The sequence below is a fragment of the Vicia villosa genome, linkage group LG7, assembly GCF_029867415.1.
Source record: "Vicia villosa cultivar HV-30 ecotype Madison, WI linkage group LG7, Vvil1.0, whole genome shotgun sequence".
In the NCBI taxonomy this organism is placed as follows: domain Eukaryota; kingdom Viridiplantae; phylum Streptophyta; class Magnoliopsida; order Fabales; family Fabaceae; genus Vicia; species Vicia villosa.
Window position 1 is genome coordinate 64,066,641 of NC_081186.1, and position 7,069 is coordinate 64,073,709.

Below are 7,069 nucleotides of genomic sequence, written 5' to 3' on the forward strand. Positions count from 1 at the left end.
TCAAAATAATTAATTTAAAACGGAGAAAATGAGGAGGAAAAGAAGAGTTTATGAAAATGGAAACATAAAATAAAAAGACAAAAGTTAAAAGGTTAGAAAGAATATAATAAGTGGAATTGTAATAGTGAAAAAAATGGTGAGGAGGAGTTTGAATTTGATACATGGCATCCATTCATGAATGAAATTGAATGAAGTGAAAAAAATGGTGAGGAGGGGCTTGAATTAGATGCTTGCGTAGTATTCATTCATGAAATTGAATGAATGAATTTTGAAGAATATGTATTAGGCTCTGTTTGGTAAAATTAGCCGATAGCTGATAGCTGGTAGCTTGTAGTTGGTAGTGGTAGCTTTTAGCTGATAGCTGATAGTTGATAAGCTAATTTGAGTGTTTGGTAAATTAGCTGTTTCATTAGCTAATAGATACAAAATGACATTAATGGCATTTTAATTAATGAGGGTAATAATATATTTTAGTTAAAATAATAAGGGTATTAATGGAAGAAAAACTCACAAGCTAAAAGCTACAAGCTCAAAAGCTACTTCAATTAGCTTATGAAAAAAAAAAGCTAAAAGCTAGTAAAAAAGCTACAAGGTAAAAGCTAAAATAGAGTTACCAAACAGAACTTTTTTATTAATACGAGATGAAAAGCTAAAAGTTAAAAGATAAAAGCTCTTTTTTTTATCTTACCAAAGAGACTCTTAGTCTAGAAGCAGTTTATTCATCCATGAAAAATAATAATGGTTTAGTGGCATTTTTGTTGGTGGTTGCAGTCAATACTAAGCTAGAACCGTTAATAGGTAATGAAGTTGTGGCAACTTAATTAATTTTTTTAATTAATACGTGCTCTATTTATTATTTTTTTTAATTAGTGATTTTTTTCTTCTAAATTAGTAGTTAAGTAGTGGAATTAGTGGGGCTTTTTTAATAAGTCATATTTTTTTTCTATATTGATAATTAAGTAGTGGAATTAGTGGGGTTATCAAAAACAGGTGGTTTTATTTGTTTAATTCATATTAATAAAGAATTTTTGGGAGGAGGTGGTTAATTGATCACTGAAATATGGTGAGTGGTTCATGTATAATTTATTTTTGTCACTTATTTATTATTTTATAAGTGTAGTTTTGTTTGTTTAATTTATATAATTTATTTTTGTTATTTATTAATTTAATTATTAAATAGTATAATTTATACTTTATTAAATTAATTGATTATTTATGATGGATTTTGGTGGGAAAGTTTTGGAGGGAAGAAGTTGTAGGATTATAATTTAGTATGATATATTAATAAGAAAATAAAAGAAATTAAAAAAAGAAATTAAAAAAAGAAATAAAAAACAAACAAGAAGGCGCTGCATCCTGTGTGACACAGCCTTGAAGGTCCACGGTACGCTGCTGCACCAGGTGTGTTGGATTTGATTTGGCCACGATCCAAAGGTGATGATAGGAGAGTGTGTCATAGGTTCACATGGTCGCGTGCGAAGCTGATGGTATCGGATCCTGCCACATGTTATTTCAACAAAGTGATAAAAATATTATGAGGACACCAAGTTTTGAACTGCCGCTCCCAGGGTGAACCTCCTCTTCTTCATATCAATTGTGTTGCGTGTTTTTGATGTCAAAGAGATGGAAATAATTAATCAAATAGAAAAACAGACAAAGAAAAACAGTCAACATGGGCCCCTGGTGTTCAGGCGTGACCAATCAAAAGAGGAGAGATGAGGTTCTAATTTTGACTGGCCAATAAGAACCTTCACAGGTGCCACGCCAGGTTAAAAAAACCAGGAAACCTTGACCAACCAGAACAGTGAGTTCCGGTCACCCCCTCCAACGAGCCCAAACGTCAACCTGCAAAATTCAAACAAGTCATCACAGAAAACCGCCCAGATCCACTAATCTGCCCCCTGTGAGTTCAATGGTGAGGTTATTTTTGACGTACGAGGCCTGCAAACACGAGAACACAAGCATTGAAGCTTGGAGCTTCAACAATGGTGATTTCTTATTCATGCGCCAAAGCTCGTTATTTATATGTCAAACATGTTCTAATGATATATATAAGAGTTATATACGAGTGAAATTGAACCATGATGCATGAGTTCAGAAATTTAAGAACGGAAAAAGAAAGGTAACCAGAGATGATGAGTGAGGGAGTTCCGGCCACTTGCAGGCTTGAGTAAGGAGTGGGATCGACTCTTGGTACCTTCAAGGAGATAGATGAACACTTCAAACTGATTAAGGAACGTTGCAAAACCAAGTTTTAGCGTGCCCTAGTTTGAGAATTTTTTTATCTCTTGAAATCCCTCATCTCTTGGTTGCTGCCTCCACTTCTCTCCCTTTTTTTGTGATCTGAGCTTGAAGAATATATAGGGGACGAATTAGGTTAGCATTTGTGTAGAAAATATTTGCTAATCAATGTGAGAATATTTGATTTGGAAGAAAACCAAAGATTGCCCTTTTTAGCTAAAATCTCATTCAATCACTTGCCAATCTCATTATTTTCAAAAATATCGGATCCCATGGCTTTCTTGGACCTTAAGAACGGTAAGAAACAATCCTTGCACTTACAGATTTGATTTTTCATAATTTATTTAAATTAAAATTGGATTTCAATTAATAAATTCCAAAATAAATAAAATAAAATGAAAATAAATGTGCAATTGGCCTTAGAGATTGTAGATTGGCTTAAGAACAAGTTTAGATCATAAGAACTTAGGCCCATTTGGAAGATTTTTTACTTTGACAAGTATTTTTCTTCATGCACCTCTTCAAAAATGCTCAACTTGTGAAACTTCTATCTTGCTCAATTTTCAACATTTTTAGGTGTTCTTGGACTTTTTAGAAAGCTCAAAGGATCCTCTAAGCACTCCTTTTGGTTTCATTTTAATTGAAGTTTCCATGTTCATGTACACATCTTTGCAAAAAGATTACTTTTGTTGACCATTCAAAAGGACCTCTAATGTTTTGGCTCCTATCTTTAAAATGATGCATTTATTGGTCTCGGGCCCAACATTAAAGTTGTAGAGGATGAAATTACCCTGAGAATAGGCTTTGGTTGGACAATTTCTGATAAACCATGTGATAGTTATTGCCAGTCAAAGTTCAGTTGACTTTTAGTTTAAAACCCTAATTCAGAAACTTTGACTTTTGATGAATTTGAAGCTTTTCTTGATGAATCATGATCAAACCTTGATTGAATGATGAATGTGACCTCAAGATGTTGATTTTGACCAAAAATCAAGAGTTTTGACTGTAATTTTGACCAAGGTTACTCTTGGGTCAAACTGGTCGACTGTTGACCATTTGAGCTGTTGACTGAGCAATCTTGTGAATCAAGGCTTGAAACTTGGTATGAGGATCCTTTGAGACATATGAGATGCTATGAAGTCCACTTGATGTATCAAAACCTGATTTTACCTTGAGAGAAGTAAAACCCTAGTTGTGGATTGATTACTTCGAAAAGGGTGAGCATGTTTGCTTCTTGTGTAGTCTTGAGCAATTGGAGATCATATGAGCCAAAATATCTAGAAATATGATGGGTGTCATACCCCAAAATTTTCCCACCACATTTTTATACTCAAGCTCATTTAAATGTCAGAAGCTCAAGACTCGACTGACTGTACACTCTCCTGAACAACAACCCTCAAACTAGGGTTTTGATCTCTTCAAAGTAAAATCAAGTTACAAGACCTCAAAATGGAACCCATGGTCTCTCATGTTCCCAAAAGGATCCTCATGCCCATTTGCAAGCTCTGATTCATAAGATTGCTCATTCAATGGCCCAAACGACCAATAATCAACTAGTTGACCTAAAAGTCAAACTATGGTCAAACCACAGTCAAAACTTCTGAGTTTTGGTCAACATCCTCATTATGAAGTATCATTCATCATTTGATCAAGGATTGATCATGATTCATCAAGAAGAGCTCCAAAATCATCAAGAACCTGAGTTTCTAAATTAGGGTTTTTAAGGAGAAAGTCAACCCAACTTTGACCAGCCATAACTTCCACATGGAACATCAGAAATTTCCCATACAGAGCTCATTTTGAAAGAAATTGGATTCTCTACAATTTTCTCTTTCACAAGCCAAGTCTAGAAATGCATCATTTAAGAGATATGAGCCAATACATTACAAGCCCTTTTGAAAGTCGTCAAAAAGTCATTTTTTCTCAAAGAGTGGTACATGAACATGGTGGACTCAATTGATATGACACTAAAAGGAGCTTTTAGAGGACTCTTTAATCTTTCTAAAATGGTCAATAACATCTCCATTAGTTTAAAATTGAGAGAGATATGGCTTGCGCAAGTTGGGTAAAAATTGGAAAATGCTTGAAACCCTAAATGGCTAAATTCTAATTTTTTAGTATTGGGTCTTTAAATTCAGGCTACCCACGTGAATTCAAGCATATGAGAGGGCCATAAACCAATTCCTTTTTATTTTATTATTTTTATTCTTTTAATTTTGATTTTATTCATTTAATTTCACAATAAATCAAGGAAAAATCATACTTAATAGGAAAAGGTTATTTGATTAATCCTCCAATAATTTAATCAGATCCTGAGGCTCAATGAATCATGGGAGGATGATTGAGATTTGATTTGTATGATTGAAGACCAAAATAGAAGCTTTTCATACCTCTTCCAAAATAAAATGCAATCTCTTGATTCATGAAGATTGAGTCCAAACTTCTGACCTAATTCCCTTGCATTATATATATGTAAGATATTCTGATCAAAAGAGGACGAAAATTGGAGCCTCCATAACCCTTATTCATATTGCAAAAAAGCAATAAAACTAGGGCATGATCACAAACTCTTCCCCTGGCGTTTCAGCCAAAGATAATCATCCCAATAGCTTCTTAAGGCTCCCAGGGATATATTCACGCTCTTGAACAAAGCTCCCACGTCCAGAACATCCACTACAAGTTCTTCGGTTTGCTTGTATTTTCAAGATTTCGAATCTGTTAATACATGTCATTTAAATCAAATTGATGCGTTTGTATGTGTTCATAATCATGTTTAGGACCTTTTAGAATCATCATTTTGGAAGCTTTATGCAGGTATGTGTATATGCCATAATTAGGGCACAAGGATGGTAAAGCTTCGTACATGAGCTTGCAAGCCGTTCCAGACCGCACCGATGCCACCAATGAGTATGTAGCCTTTGCTTTGATGGATCTGGGCACGATTTATAAGTTTATAACATGTGTTTGTGTGGGTTTTGACTTTGTAAAAAATTGAAGGAAATCTCCGCAGGAAAAGCCATGGAAAAATCCACAGCAAAATCCGCAGGAAACGCGAAGAAGATGATGACATGGAAGTTTGAAACTTTGACACACGCGTGTCTCTCCTTCAGAAGCTAGTCAACCAATTCTCTTTCTCTCTGCGTGCGTGTCACGTAAGGAGTGGTCGGTCAACCTTCAATGCAACTCTCTCTTCCCTCAATTGTCTATGCGTGATTCAGTGGGCCCAGCGTTTTGACTTTCCATTGGAATGATGATTATTATATTTACTGTTTGTTGATTATATTACTAACAACATAAATGTGTAGTACAGTTGGTTAAAGAGTGGAATGGGTGAGGCTCGAAACCTGAGTTCGATTCCCAGGTTGAATGTTAAATTTTTACAAATTGGTTTACGTCAGATTCAGTGTTACTCTCTATCGCACGCCCACCATGTGCCCTTGCGTTCCCAGCCACTGGATTGCTGCACAGTTGGATCCAACGTTCATAGCACCGCATGATCATCATGGACCTCTAGAAGACGACCACACTTGAGCAGAGCTAAGTTATTTCTAAATTTTTTATTTTTAATTACATAAGTTTTCTTTTATTTATTTTCTTTTCTCCTTTAGTTTAAATATTTTACCAAATCTTTTTATTAGAATTTGTTAAAGTTATTTTTTATAATATTATTTTATAGTTACTTATTTTTAATCGAAAAACTCGATTTTTCAATAATTTTATCTATAATCATTTTCTAAACAATAAAAATTATGTTGTTTGCCTTATACGGTCGACTGACCTTTGTTTATTTGATTTGTTAATTTTTGTTCCCTTTCAGGGTTTGTTGTTGCCTTACCCTTTTTTGTTTGCCTCAATTATTACCGTTTTAATTTTTTATCTGCCACGTTATAATTATTGAGGACTTTAATGCACTAACGCATTTTTCTTTCTTTATGCCAATTTTCAGGGTTAACCAAAGATCCTTCAGCCACGTGCCACATTCGATCAAAAGTTAAGTTCCCTCTATTTTTCTTATTATTATTACATATTTGTTTTTCTAATTCTTTTGGATTTCAACCTCCTTCTTTATAAATGTAAAAAATAATTTTTATTAATTTAAGTTGATCATTTTAAATTAATTATGATTAGTTTTATTATTAAATTAATTAGGTTAAATAATTTGTTATGATTTTTAAGCTAGTAATTATTTTAGGGTGATAATTAAATTTTTGGCTAATTAATTATTTTAATATTTGTAAACTCTGATTTTATTTTAATCATCTATTTTCATCATGATTATTAATCACTGCTCTCCCCTATTATTTTCCGTTTAATTCTCAGATGTTCAGAGTCAATCAAGGGTTCGAGGAAGATCAAGGCATTCAAAGATTGTAAATTTATTTTCTGCCTTTATTTTTCTGTTACCCTATAAGGGTTTTGTTGTAATAGTAATTAGGTTTATTTTTCTGCCTTTTAATTTCCCCCATCCCCGCAGATGTTTATGTTAATAGCGTAGGAACTTTTAATTCTGCCTTTATTTTTCTGCTATGGTTAGTAATCCTAGGGAGTGATAAACCATGAACTGAACGTAGAATCACCTAATTACAAGATAAATTTCATAGAAGTTAACCACATAATTGTTGCCCCCCACTACAACGAGGAGGGGCTTTAAAAGCGCTTTTTATAGCCTTTAAAAGCGCTGTGAAAGCTGGCGCTGGCGTAGCTAACAAAAGCGCTTCTGAAAGAGAATAATGTAAAATTTGAAAGAGAATAATGTGAATGTTTCCCATCTCATTTCATTTCAGAAATAAATATAGATATTTCCTTCTTATCTCTTAAAGTCAATTTA